Source organism: Anas acuta, chromosome 8 (genome assembly GCF_963932015.1).
Source record: "Anas acuta chromosome 8, bAnaAcu1.1, whole genome shotgun sequence".
Classification (NCBI taxonomy): Eukaryota; Metazoa; Chordata; class Aves; order Anseriformes; family Anatidae; genus Anas; species Anas acuta.
Genome location: NC_088986.1, coordinates 4,598,609 through 4,613,975, shown reverse-complemented (window position 1 = coordinate 4,613,975; position 15,367 = coordinate 4,598,609). Strand labels below are relative to the sequence as shown.

At 42.4% G+C, this 15,367-nt stretch overlaps 1 protein-coding gene across 19 annotated transcripts in view; it reads right to left on the bottom strand.

Annotated features, from left to right (window-relative positions):
* DAB1 (DAB adaptor protein 1) overlaps nucleotides 1-15,367 on the bottom strand; it is a 421,093-nt gene that overhangs the window by 126,474 nt on the left and 279,252 nt on the right. The window contains exon 1 of one of the 19 annotated variants that reach the window (XM_068689785.1): nucleotides 5,344-5,469. The exons of the other annotated variants lie outside the window; for them this stretch is intronic. The gene's annotated coding sequence lies outside the window, so the exon portion shown is untranslated. Of the gene's footprint in view, nucleotides 1-5,343; nucleotides 5,470-15,367 lie in introns of those variants that run through there. 19 annotated transcript variants of the gene reach the window in all.

Below are 15,367 nucleotides of genomic sequence, written 5' to 3'. Positions count from 1 at the left end.
TGTATTTATTTCTTGGCCAGATGCACAAACGTGCCGGCTGCGAGGCCACAGCAGTAATTGCAGAAGTGTGCTGGGGAAGCAGGAAGGAGGCAGGCTGTAATGCTGGGGGATGTAGGCACTGTAAAGGCGAACAGTAAGTGCTGAATAAACAAACAAAGAACAAACTACTACTCCAAGTCTTACTGCTGGGCTCTCCAGCTCTGAAGGGTGAGCTGCCTGCTCCGGCCAGCCTGGTCAGGGCAGGACCCCACTGCTCTGAAGCCCCTTCTCACGCTGCTCCCTCGCTGCATGCGTCACCTTCTTGTCCTTCCCTTTTGTGAGAAAGTTCTCAGTTATTAGTGCAATTACTGGGAAGTCCATCTGGGCTGTCTGAACAGGTGCCCAGTTATTAAATAAGCATTTAATAAAGAAATTAACCCAGCATATCAGCTGATTAGCTGGCCAGAGATTAACTACAGTTAAATACATTTGCTAATGACGTTTCTCTGTAATTTAAGAAAGTAATATGCTTCCAAAATTGAAATAATTTGGACAGTTTAAATCACTTTCCGCAGCAAGGGCTGCGAAGCCACTAGTACTTTCAAATCCAGGCTCTTTTCACATTTTAAAATGCTTCAGTAACATTACACTGCCATGTGCTATCTGAAGTGATTTAATATTGCTGAAGTGTGTCGGGGTTTTCTTTAATAAGCTCTTCAAATCTGTATGCGTATTATAGAATATTCAAAGATAGCTTTTCAAAATCTGCTGAACTGATTCTGAAATACAAAATTCCCTGTCCCTCCTCCACGGAGCCTGAATAAGTACAGCGCAGCAAAAAGGAAGGAAGGGGAAAAAAAAAAAATCAACTTACAAACCAAAGCTGTAGTGCCTGCTAAATACACCTTCTTGGAATGCTTGAATAAACTAAAAGCTCTTCAATTAACGTTCTTATTAGTTAAGAAAACAATAGAAGAGGAAAAAGCAAGTGGAGGTTCATCAACGAGAGAAAGAGAGGAAGGCAATGACCCCAAAAATCGACAGATTACAGGCAGTGAAGTCCAGACCCATGGCCATGGGAGGTGAGCGTCCCCCTGAGTACCCCACCAGGGTGGTGGGACACCCTTGCAGGGACCCAGCAGAGATGAATGTCCTTGCTGTGCTGAAAGGGAACCATCCCATCATCAGAGCTGCTCTTAACTTACGCTTGATATCCCCCCAGCAAACAGGGAGAGAAAGCACAGCAGAGAACAGATGTCCCCCACAAGGCCACATCCCCGTCCCCTCCCCCTGCACGCAACCCAATTTAATATTTGGTTTTACAGCACAGTGGGGATGCATCAGTCTTTACAGCTCAATGGCACTTTGAGCATCTCTCAAGTCACAGCTGGATTGACGGTTTATTTTTCTAGAACTTGGATTTATTTTTACCCAAAGGGTAACTGAATAACTTTGCAAGAAGCACCAGCAGGAACTACCTAAAATATATATATATATACATATATATATAATAGGTCCATTTATAATAAAACCAAAACAACAGCAAAAAAAAAAATATATAAAATAGCCACAGGGTCAAGAGTTAGGCAAGTTTTAGTGTCTTAAAAAACTGTGTTTGGGTACAAAGCATCAAGAATTTCATCTCCTGTTGTCAGCTTCTTCCAACAGGATAGCTGAAATAGTAGCATCTGAATGGCACTGAATATTTTAAAATAACAATGTATGACTTCTGGAGAGCTTTAAATGAGATAGCAAGGCTATATTCCCTCGAGGCGATCCCACTGAGTAATATTTTTAAAAATAAATGCATGTCTATTTTCGGACAGGTTCACATATTGATTTACTTTAAAACCTAATCAGGTCATTCTCTCGCAGGCTCATAGATTCTTGAATAAAGTAATAGGGATCTTTGTAATAGGAGCACATAAACATCTGTCAGATCAAGCTACAGTTCAAACTGAATTTGCTACAGCGACAGTTCCTCCGAAAGCATAGGTCTTTATGTAAGCCACGTTAGTAAACTTCCATACACTGTCCATATTTCAGTTGTTTATTACCCAGATGAGAACGGCAGTCAATCTGCTCCTCACCGCAACAGCTTTTATTGTCTCCTCCAATCTAGGTCACCGTTGTTAAATACTACGGGCTTCCAACTGCAGCGACTACCACGGCATGTGTTTTATCAATGAGATGCTATTATCTTTGATCAGCTCTGCCACATTTCTCCTCCCTGCTCCAAAGACAGAATTTTGTTAGCTGCGTTTAAAAAGAAAATAAAAATCTCTGCTCTTACACGTACCCGCTCCTAATGATCTTCCTGTGTGCCTCGTTACTGCTCCCGCCACTGCAATGCTGTGTGCGTGCCCCAGCTTTTCCTAAAGAGGATTCAGAGCTCTTCGTTTTAACCAAATACTGACATTTTCTGTTCCCTTATTAAGTGGATACGGCAGGAACACAATCAGCGCATTTTGGAATTAACTGGCTTTTAATTCCACGAGAAGCCGTAAGCCTGCACTCTGTGTTACTCCTACACCAGCGCAAGACCCAACGCCTTCGTGAGGAAGCAGTTTTGGAAATTCGCTTTGCAGTCGGGATTAGCACAAGTTGTACCTTGCCATGCACAATGAAATCCATCACGTGCTCCGGCCGCCTCCCCCACTCATTTGTACACCGACATTTCCAGCGATTTGTCAGATCATTTGGCTCTTCAAGCACGCCTGAGCGAGCCCATGAAGGCGTCATCAGGCAACTTCCCCTGGCCCGAGGTATGGAGGTCAGACAAGATGATCATAATGCTTCCCCTCTGGCTTCATAATACTTGAATTTATTAATTTCCTCCAGGGCTTCAAAACTTAAGAAGTCCCCTCCCCTACAACCGGTTTCCATCTGCTTATGTAAAGGAAAAGCAGCCACAGGAAGGATTTGTAACTAAGCCCCGGCATTCCCGAGGTGTTTAAGTTCTCCACAGCCCCTAAGTGGGATTTGGAGGTTCTCCACAGGAGGATGGCACCCCCCACACCATGACAAAAAACAAACCCTCATATTGCCATCCTCAGCTCTTGCTTTTATACCCCTGAGGCCTTGGAATTCTTTCCTCCAAAGCATCCAGCACAACCAGGCATCAGGGAACAGCCCCACGCAGATTTGGTGTTAAGCAAAGCCTGAAACAACGAAAAGGCAAAACATAAGTAACAGAATTATTTAGAAAGTGCTGTGATCCTGGAAAACTGAGGGCAGCTGAAGCGTGAAGGACGGCTCCCAGAGAGATAGATGTTACTCATAAACTTCGCCTCTGACTACAGACACCGAACACGGAGAGCTTCCCCTCATGGCCAAGGCTGGCGGCCGTCCTGTAGGAAGCCACTCGGTGTCAAAGCCTCAACCTTTCACGGGGGACACCACAATGATTCAAAATTGCAACCCAAGAAATTGGTGCAAAACCCACCAAAATCCTTCAGCCAATAAGACTTCTTAAATGAGACCATAAAAATGAGGAAGATGAGGCCAAAGAGGGAGATGAAGAGACTGACGCAGAGGAGAAAATGAGAAGGAAAAGAAAAGCCAACGAGGGGATAGCTCTGTATGTACTTCATTAAAGCAAAGTCCATAACAATGTGTTCAGTCCTAATATATGGAAAATTAATGCGTTTTATTACGCTGTCCATGCTATATGCCTGTGGAAAGATACCAGAACAATACTTCACAACCACCCCCCCTTCATTCTTCAACCACCATAACAATAATTAACTGTCCTTTGCATACGGCTGCTATTGGTTTAGCTGCAGTTATAAATACTTCTCTTATCTCCTGGAAACATGAAGCCTGTTTTCGAAAACACCTTCATACAGCTAAGGGCAGTACCCCATTTTAGTAAGTTCATTGTGGTTCGCAATCTGCCTCACTGCTCCATCTCCAGGGCATCTTTCAGGCATGTTACCCCATCCCTCAGATGGGCAAACAGCACCACTGCGGCTGATTTACCACCAGAAGAGCATCTCGCCCAAAAACTGACCTATAAAATATTTCCAAAGTAGGATATTTATTAGTATTCCAATGACAGGGGGAATAATTACCGAAATTCCTCCTGGAAATCACTCCGTGTAGTGGCGACTGCGGCACTCCACCTCACCAATTATTCACCAGAAGTGCTGGGAATTCCCTTCTCACAGAAAACGCTGACTGGATTAAAAAGGCATTTTTCACAGGCATGAACTGACTTCATCACCATTTTTAATGGAAAATTACTGAGACTTCTATTGAATATTACAGTTTCTATTTTATATTAGAGAGGATAGCATTCTTGTAAAAGAAGCTGAAGACACAGACTTTGCTGTAAAGGAATGTGTGAAACACACTCTCAAGGTGTATGCCACTTGGCATTCCTGAAAAATGACATGGTGGAAGTTTACAATTTCTTTGAGGAAAGATATTCAGGTACTTTTAAGAAAGAAAAAACATCTAGATTTGAGCCAATGGCTGGATGACCAATGGAAAAATGTCTGTACTCTTTCTTTCAGTGCTTTGAACGTGAAATTTGTCTTTTTAAAAGAATTTGTATGACCATGGTGCAGACCCCCAGCACTGCAGACCCTGAAATCACTGCGTGCCCCTGTCCCACCCCACGTCTTGCGATCAGGCAGCGGCAGCCGGGCTCCTCCTCCTTTGCCTGGGAAGCCTGGAGTGCAACTCCAGCCCTCGGAGCCGAGAAAGAGCAGCAGAAAACCTGTCTGCTGGGGGATGAGCACAGCACACGTTGTTCCTGTACATGTACTTCCCTGCTCCGAGGTGTACAACTCCTCTCAGTGCTGCTGGCAGGCTCTCACAGGGTGTTTCTTACCTAAGATCCCCGCGGGGCTGGGATGTTACCCGGTAGCAGGGCAAGTCGCTTGGGTTGCAGAGATTAACTGAGCTCACAGTGACAATGACAGACACAAATGTTTTTCCTAGGGGAATTGCCAAGACTCTTCACCCCCCAGATCACCACGGTGCTGGCCCCGAAGCAGTAAAGAACATGACTTTCTGCTGACGTTGGATAAGAACAACCAAGAAACAAAAGTCCCAAGTGCTACCAGCACAGCCTGGTGCCGTCCAAACCCCACGAGCACAAAAGCGCCTCCCTTCGAGTCAATAAAGCCACACCAGCACAAGATCAGTCTCTTTACATCTGACTTCTATTGGCGTAACTCCGTTGATTTTAATGGAGTTGGAGTTACCCCAGTTTTACGCCGGTGTATCTGCACTAGGGGCAGTGGAGTTATGCCGGTGAGACTGATGTAAACAACATCAAACCAACCGGCCCCTATAGGTCTAAAACACACTGCCTCTAACTCCAAAGCAACAGGAAAATGCAGATCTGTACGTTACCAAAGCTGGGTCTTGGGAGTTTATTTTTCCGAAGCAGAACGGCGCTTTTGTGATCCTCTCGACAGCAAAGAAACAGAGGGAAGACTAAGAAGGGAAAAAGGACAAAGTACACAGTTGGGATCGCAGTCTTCTGTAATTAGAGCTGTTAAATGATTACTAAAGCACAGTGGTGCAATCATCACGCTGAAGGAAAAGGGGAAGTATGCAGTCGGGAGCATCACCAGGGAGAAGGTAACAGCAATGTCAGAGGCACGTTTTGTATTTCAATGCAAATCCCTCACAAGCAGAATCTGTGCCTTCCAACTGAAGAAAAGGTTACGGAACTGAACGTCTCATATCCTGGACAGCTCAGCAGGTTTTGAAGGGGTACAGTAAGTTGAAGGCAACTTACTCATCCCCTGTCCTTTATGGGACTGTCTCAATTCAGCCTTTTATTTTATTTTAATATCAATTTCTTAATATTGCAGGCCAGACTGAACTGGGACTCACCTTCCCATTGATTTTAAACAAAATACAGCCCAACACCTCCACAAGATCTAACTCAAGCTATCCTGTGAAATCTGAAGCAATGCATTTTGCCAGCCTTCTAAATGCAGGTGGATTTGCACCAGCTTTTTCAGGTTCCTTTCAGGTTTTCTCAGTCCCATCAGTTGACCTATACAGCCTGCCCTTTGATTTCTGAACGCTTCCTAACATTACAGCCAAGGAAAACAAACCTTCTTCATGTCAACAACAAAATCCCCTATGCTAGCAACTTTAGCCACTGCCATTTTTCAACACCCAGCCCCTGTTCCCTGACAGTTAAGTATTAGGGAAACTAATCAACGGGCTTCACCTTGCCGTGAATGGATTTTTGATTTATTAATTACACCAGTAGAGGTCTGGTCACTGGGTTTGAAGTTCACCAACTAGCAAAGAGAAGAGGGAAAAAGCAAAAAGCTTCCTGGGACTGTAAGCATGAATTTGCACTGTAAAATATCAGTAAGCGAGTTTTAGTTACAGAAATACTTTTGACAATTGCATTAAACCCTCAAGTATTCAAACCTGCAACATCACTCATGGAGATGATTCCTCTGCCAGCTGAGGAGGACGTCATGCAGCCTCCTGAACGATTCCAAACAGAAGTGTTTGAGGACAGCTGCTAGATTTTACCGGAGACATTTCAAATAACTTCCTTGAATTCAGTTTTCTGCTCTCATCAAGTTTGTGCTCGCAGCGCCTCGTATCCAAGTACCTTGCATACAGCTCCCCAAACACCTCCCTTGTGTCAGCAGGAATGTTAACCAAAATAACAAGTGAAGAAGCAGCCCCATAGGAAGTCAGGCTCTAAGCATTTTCTGTTCAAGGGCAATGTTCAGCCGTGTTTCTAAATAATAACATACAGCATTTCCCACTGCTGGAAAATATACCAAGGGAAAAACAAAAAAATGAAGCCCACAGCCAGCAATGTAACCCTTGGAAGTAGGGGGCCTGTTGATTTCTGTGCCCTAATTCTGTATGGGGGGACACATCAGTCTCCGCTCTGCCCTACCCATACAGCTGGAAACCTTTAGGGGACCCCATCAGGCACTGGTCGGACCAAAGGCTAAGTGCTCAGGTTAGGGACTCTGCCAAAGGAATTATTTGGAAGGAAAAATAAATAAATAAATAAAAATCAAGCCACTGAGAGGCTACAGTGTCAGGAAAAAAAATACAAATAAAAAGATGTTCTTGGTTATTCTGGATGGGGAACTGTTAAGCAGCTAGACAAGTAAACTACACCTCCTTGAGTGGTAACACACCACAAAACCATCCGTATTTTCTAAACATCTTTAAAAATCACCCAAGTAGCATGCAATGAGGAACCATTCACCTTCCACTGTCATGCTACAGTTTATTCTCTCTTGGAAGCAATTACAGGACAAATGCCAAGCTACAGAAGGTATTTTTCCAGCAGCAGCATCTGGCTTCTTGGCAGACTCCTCAGGCAATTTTATCGGAAGCTTTAGAGATGCTACTGGGTCAGTCCGAGCTGTATTGCTCATGAGCCGTCTGGCAGTTTCTTCTTCCAAGATGTCATAATCCCTCTGATTTACCTTGAAGGAATTAGCACACTTTTATCCATTTCAAAAACTGTTGACCTGCAAGGCATTTATGGGCTATCTACAGAGACACAGTAAAAATCACTGGTGTAAATCTGCAAGCTTTTGGGAAAGCCAGCAGCATTTCGGAATCCATTGCCTAATGCATCATCAAGAAAAGCAGCAGGCAGTGCAAAAACCGTGCACGCTTTTCTTACTGGTAAACTCAATGCATTCCTTTCAATACAAGGAAAAAAAAAAAAGATGCATGAAAATTAACTATTTAAAAGAAAGGGAAGATGGGGGCAACAGCAAACCTGTGCCTTTATTTAATAAGAAGTGCTCTCATCTAGCAAAGACGCTGCTGTGCTGTATCCTGCAGTAAGGGAGGGCGCACGCCACGTCACAGAAGGCTTCTGGCAGACAGCGAGCATAAACTGAAATGCAAGGAGATCCACTAGGTCAAGGAAAACGATTTGTGAGAACGTGCTTCTTGTGTCTCCGAGGGCAGAGGCAGGCTGCCTCCCTCGCTCTGTGCCGCCTGCCCCTGCCCCTCCAGCCCAGCAGCTAGGATCTGCATTATTCTGCAGCTGTGATCAGGCTTAATCCTCATCCAGGAGGATGAAAGGCAGGATGCTGGGCTTACCCTCCCTCTTTGCATACCAACAAAATCGAGTCCACGATGAAAAAGCTTTATGTCAGTTTAGAGCAGTCCTCTGGAATTAATACAGAGAGAGGGGACAGACTGCTATAGAAAGCACTTTTATTCGGCCATAGCACGGGTGGGATCTTCTTTTTATTAAAAGGCTTCCATGTAATTACTTACAAGGAATATACTCCTTAACTGGGGAAAAAAAAAAAGAAAAAAAAAAGAGAGAGAGACAGATATGTTCACTATATTTTTTTTCCTTTAAAGACTTTCCCATGGAGATATACCTGGATGTCTTCTTGTCCCTCACATTTCTTCTTTCAGGAGTTTTCAGTGAGGTTAGAGTAAAGCTCACACAAAATCCTGTACCGGTTTATTTTCCAGGAAGAAAAATCCTAATGCCCAAAGGTAAATATTACAGGTACAAGAAATACACTCTGTAATCTAATAAAGGTCTATGGATCTTGGGTTTTCAGTAACGGGAGCACATTGAGCATTGTAAGATTGGCAGGACTGAGAAAGGTGCACACATCCAGGTCAAACAGAAAGCCAAACAGAGCTCTGTCATCAGCAGAGTGCAACTAAATCCAACCAGACACAGAACTCAGACTTGGCTAACACGAATTGACTAACGTAATTCTACTTTATGCAGGGTAAAACATATTCTGATTACAGGCCAGTGATGCTTGCAAGTTCTAAATTTAGGTATCATTAGGGCCAGGTGAACCGTTAAGCGAACTAATCTGAATTTTATCCATATCGAAGATTTGAACTCTTCACATATTAGCTTCTCAGACTGAAACCATGCATTCACCCTCATTTTTTTTTTGTACATCTTTTGTGTATCTGCACTCAATCCAAATTTCTGCAGAATCACAGTACGAATCAACAACACAGCCTGCGTTTCAAAGCACTGTGCAACAGCACACAGTGAGAAATTATTTCGGCTCCAGTACCCCCAACAGAAGTTACTGGCACACGAGAAACCAAGCCACATTTTAGAGGGAGGTAGCACAAAGCCCCTCATTTACGAGCTTGGTTCTGCAAAGCAGTACGTATCCGTAACGCCAGGTGAACACTTGAACACGCACCCAAGTCTGACCTTGCAGTGGTGCCCCTGGTTTCAGTGAGTACAGAAATGAGATGAAAGTCACACAGAAGCAAACAGAGGGCTTCCTGTTTGCAGTGGAGATCTGAGATGTTGTGTTAAAGCGTCTTTGATCACACAGTCTCAACAAGAACCGTAAATTGAGAGAGCAATCAGGATTAACCATCAAATGAGAGCATTTCAGTACAGAAAAGAAAATCAATTAGAAATAGGTAAGATTTTGACCAACCTTGTATACTGCTCTCCTAAAATACCTGCTCTCCTAAAACACCTAAAAACACTTCAAACGACATACGTTATGTTCTGGGGTAATATCATTTACTCTTAAATAAGGACTGGTACAATGAAAACCTTCGTAGGTTCCGCAGCTGAGCTTAAAGCTGAAAGGTGAAGAACACCTACTGCAATGTAAGACTGGACTCAGCATCCAGTTAGAGCTGTTGGGATAAGCAAACGCTTGGTGAAGTTCTTGCCTATGTCTGACTTTAACGTTTTGGTTTGTTTTGTTTTCACTTCCACAACTAAATAGCAGGCGGCAATAATATTAGTTTTGGAAAACGCGCAACGTTTGTGTTATCCACTGAAGTTAATTAATGAAAATAATGACAGAGTTGCAGGAATCAGATGATTAAGAACTTGAAGACCATCCTACCATCCTACCCAATTCCCTGCCAAGGAGGGTTTGTTCTAAACAGCACGTTCTTCATCAAACTTTTTTACACAACTCATGCACAAGACTTGCATCTCCTTCCTCCGAAGGCATTCACACATTCAGGCGGAGCAGGAGGAAGAAGTTAGACCAGCGTCCCACCAACTTGGTGCCATTATTCCGAGCTAACCACTGGAAGATTAGCTTGAGCAATTACTCTCCTCCCTCACTGCCCACACGTTTCAAATACCTGTAATCCTCACTTAGCTCAACCACTATCAGTGTTAAGCCAATCTAACCCCTTTTGGTAAAATCTAATGGGGAAAGAGCATATCACTAGGTTTATAACCCAGACTATTACAGCCTCCATTATTCCATATTGCTTATTATTTTGTACTTACAAAGTCAGGGAGATGTGATTTTATTGCTTACAAATCATTCCTACATTAGTCTTACGCTGATATAACTTCACTCTGCTTTTCCAGATACGCTTTTTGCTTTCTGCATATTTAAATAGGAACTCTAATTATCCCTACTTGATTGCCCTCCTCTTGCAAAGCCCTTACACGGATTCATCTGCAGCGAATTCTTCATCCTAATTAGATTTTAAGAAGCCCAAGATGCATCATATTCTTTAATTTTAAAAAAGAGCAGGGGGTGGGGGCTTTGTTTGTTTAGTTGTTGAAACATCCATACCAGATTCCATCTTTAGATATCCTTTTTCCAAAAATCACAGAAAGAACAGCAGATAAATCATTACACTCACAATAATAACAGTATAGATTAATGCCTGGCAATAAAGTCAGTCAAAAAAGATTACTGACATGGTATCAGATCAGCAACAAAAAGTTTTGGTCACTGTCTAAAAATACTGCTGCTTTTGCTTGCAATCCAAGCTCGTAGGGGTTTTCTGAATTTACTTCCAACCGCAGTGGCAGAAGACACTTTAAGTACTTATAAATTAGAAGTATAAAGTCAGTAGCAAGTGTAATTTATGATATGTAATGTATCAATTCAAGAAATCCATTCAAAGAAATGCAAATTATGGTAGCCTAAAACGCAACGACAAAATTCTAGTCAAAAAGCAATATATCTCACAAAAGAAGATATTACAATCCTTTTCATTATTTTTTTATATAGATAGAGAGATATTTTGGTTACTGGTAGGGTATTTTGGTTCAATTATATTGGGCTTGGTAGCATCATCTCTTGCTAAGGTTGCCTGACATTACCCATTTTTAGCTCTCTATTTAGTTTCTTATAACTTTACCAAATCTAAGCATATCTTCCATGTCACAGAGCAGAAGCAGTGATAAATTCAATCTCCAAGACCACATTCTGCTGCCCTGAGGCATGAGATCGTCCCTTCCTCCTCCCACCTTGCTCAGAAGGCAAGTTTCCTTTATTCAATTCAAACACAACTTTGCATTCCATTCTCTTCCATCTCAACAATGTTAAATTCAGTGTTTCTTTACTGATGTACTCGAATCTTCAACAGTAATTTACACGTTATGTGTATAATAACATACAGTAAGAAGAGGCAGCCTGGGTGTACGACAACCACATTGCAGTGTCTTCTTGAATTCTGCTTGCAAGCTGCAAGCTTTCAGCAACTACTCCTAAAAGAAGTTGCTTAGCAATACAAGATGAGGATCCAGCAGCAATGACCACCTCACAGCATGAGGCTGGAAGAGAAGGATAGGAAAGAAAACAGGAGGTCTGTTTGTAACTGGGACTTTCTGGTCCGTTTGTTTCAAAGCAGTATCAAAAAGTAATTTAAAAAAAAAAAAAAAAAAGTGCTGAGGCCCTGAACACTCACAGAGCTGCCATTATTATGAGCAGTTGACTACTTTGGTAGCAAAACAAACAGCATGCACAAAGGCACAGCGGTCCATCATTGAGTCAAGGGCTTTCCTTACCAACTGTGACATTCAGCCAAGCCAAAAAGCATCTGATTTCCCTGGTTCCTCTCCACCACCGAGGCAACGCCGAGGGCTGGCAGCACTCTCTGCCACCACGTCGCACAGCAAAGCACGGCAGCGACTCTGGAGCCAGCACTGGCAGGAGGGCAGAGCAGTGGGGTGCTGGTCCCCACGCTACAGCAAAGCAACCTGCTGGGGTTGATCCCAGAAAACTCCGCAGCAGGGAACAGAAGTCTGCTGCTTTGCCTACGCAGCACCGGGACACACTGAGAAGCAGAAGGGAACACATGCCTTGAGACCCACAGGAGAGATGTCCCAGTGTGATGGAAGCCTTAGAGCTCCAGCTGGAGAAATAGATGAAGAAGCTGAAGGAAGGACCTGCACAGGAGTCAGCACGATGAGGCCAGGGGACTCTCTCCTGACAGAGCTGAATGGCTTGGAAACACTGCAAGGAAAAGAACTGACACATCCACAAAAACCTTCACAGAAATCTTCAAAAAGTTGCTCATGAGTTAAGAAAAAGTCATACTGGTAGCAAATGCTTTAACAGGTTGGACACCTTCTCAAAGCCAACATTTGACACTAATAAAAGCCTTTTCCCCGTCCCAGCAAATCTTCACCTTCCTATCGGGGCTGAGGTGCATCTGACGAACAAGTGGCATCGAAGCACAAGCAACCACACGTACACAGGCCTTGGCAGCAAACAACCAAACCACGAGGCAATTCTGAGCATTCAGAATATTATGTGATGAACAAATCTGTACGAAGCTCAATAATTAACTCCCAGATTCTTACACGTGCGGTTATTTGATTCTATTCGTATCCATTAGAGAACATTTGGATAAACAGATTGAAAAAGTTCATTCATGGCTTTATATGTATATGGCTGTTACAAACCATCCCCCCTGCTGCCCACATAACTGCCCAAATCAAGGCAAAAATTACATTTACATGGTTTTAGATATATTTTAAAATCATCATTAAGATGTGTGATCTTATCTAATTTTACGTATGAGCCCAAAGTCATATCCCGACTGCCATTTCTACAGAAACTCAGTGCCAAATATTTGTTATTATTTTTTTTACCAAGCTCCAATTTTACTCTCTATTTAAAAATATCCTGACAGCATTCAGCAAAAAGGCAAATGAAAGCTAAAGCAAAGCCTTTGCATTCCACCATAATATTTCAGGCAACAATTTCAAGAAAGGAAAGGCAGAAAACAGACTGTGCATACACTACTGTTCAAAATAGATTCCTCATGTCAAATGGCATAATTTTTCTTTTTTTCCCCCCATTAAAGTTATTTTTAAGTCTTCTGCTGAATATATTTACATGCATAATGAAAAGTCTTCAGAGATTCTTTCTGAATTCCTATATGTGCTGTAACACTGCACGCACTAATAGCGCGCACATATATACAAATCCACCCATAAACGTATGCACTCATGCACACAAAATTCATGCAAGAAGAATTAATGGAAGTTTTTGACTGTACGCCACCCCCTGTAAATACATTAGATGGGAATGGTGCCTATGGTGGGGTTCAGGAACCAAAAATATAGCAAAAATATAGCTGCCCAACTTGTGCTGCCCACATAGGAAGGGGAAAACTTGGGGAAAAAAGGAAAAAGAAAGAAAGGAAAAAGAAAGGAAAAGTAGGAAAAGGAAAAGGAAATAAAAAAAGCAGCTTTAACATTTTTGAGCAGGTCCCTCGGTTGTTTCACCGATGCAGCATGGTCTTGCATCCAGCTTCCCAGCTTGCAACCTCCCTGCCCCTTGGTGTTTTGGTTTCAAACCCTAATCTATTTGATACGTAGCAAGTTTTTAGCAGCAACTTAGTGCCTTTGAACTCTTTCCTGTAACCTCTGTGTTAGTTTATCAGAGCAGTCATTAAGGCTGTGCACTCTGAGGCTGATGGGTATATCCAAGCTAGCTCACTTCGAGCTAATTGCGTTCAATTTAACATTCTCCGAGCACTGACAGTCCTCATTCAAGCCAAGTGTGAAAGTTTTTAAATTAGCTTTCACAGTTTGATTCACAGACAGCAAATGTAAAATGGCACAGGATTAATTTTTTTCCAACAACACAGTGCAACAAAATAGCCCAAAGGCTATTTTAGTTCATTTGCTTGAACTATTAGGGAAGATTCACAGCACAGAGAATGCTCCAACAGAGACAAAAACTCCAGAGGACTTGCAAAGCTTAATATTGCCCCCATTAATTAAAGTACCAAGCATTTGTACAGCCTTTCCACTTCATCACTAGATGTTAAAATGGAAATCTGGACCATTTAAGACAAGTCAAACTGATTATTGCTTTAAAGGTTATCAATACAGTGCTTTAATTTTGATTATAAAACACTTCTTAATATTTAATAAAGTCTGGTATTGGACTGTAAAACGGTCCATATAGAAATCCATATTCTCCTTGGGAAAGCACCAGTCTTGATTTCACATATAATCTGACAATGTCTCCTGATCGGCCTGCCTGTATTTGTTAAGACAGAAGTCAATTCAACCTTCCAGCTTCCTTTTTACCTAATGCAAAAATGACTCAGCAGCTCCCACCAAACAGTGACAGAACAGGATGGAAATTCAGCTTTCTTAGCGCTTTCCCAGTGATTATCACTAAGCACAGGCAGAGTGTATGCGGTCAACTTTCTGAACAGTCTCTTCACAAAACTTGGGAGCACTCAAACCTTGCCTTGTGTGAGTACAGGAGGTAAACACGAGCGGCTCCACGTACAACGAGGCAAGTTAAGCACATTCAAAACCTGTTGAAACACTCCAAACTCCAGCGTCGGTGACGAAACCTGCTCCTCCAATTGAAGAGGAAATAAAATCCCAACAAGAACTTAGCTCATCTTGTTTAAGCACCTATCAGGATACTTGACAAACCCTGAGCCCCGTGCTTACCACGCAGCTCGTGCATAGATAGAGGCAGCACCAGCACAGCATTCGGTACGAGGGAATGACATCCAGCCACATCGAAAGCCAACGCATTTCCCTGGGAGTCTTTCCATCATCTCCAGAAGATTTTTACATAAGGTCTATAACTCACAACCACTCTTGAATTCAAGTCATTTCTCATATTCTATTAACTTAAAAATATGATGTAATTTAATAAACTAATAACTATATTAGGAGTGGTTACTAACATCACAGATGGGTACTATCTTATAACATAAGTGGTATTCGTAGTGAAGTACTAAATATACATGAATAATTTTTTGTTTCCCTTTCTTTTTTGCATGCACAGATGGAGTCCAGCTTCAAATTCCAGATTTTTCACAGCCCAGGACAGGCAGGTCATATCCAGGGAAATATAAAAAGTCAAGGGCCCATTTGTAAGCGTCAAAGTGTTAGTCACAGAGGTAGACGCCATTTAGGAATTTCCTTAAAGGATTCAGAATACTCATCTCAAATATCAACCTAGCTTTACAAATCTTTTATGTTTTGTGCTAAAAAGTTACACGCTTGCATTAAAAGGATCATAAATAGGACCTTACTTTGTAAGCCAGCAACCTCCTTCACGGAGATCCGCAAGCGATGGACATGAAGAAATCTGTATTTGCCCAACACAGCGTATCTTTCTTAAAACTTGAATACAGAACCCACACTATTTAGTGCAACGTA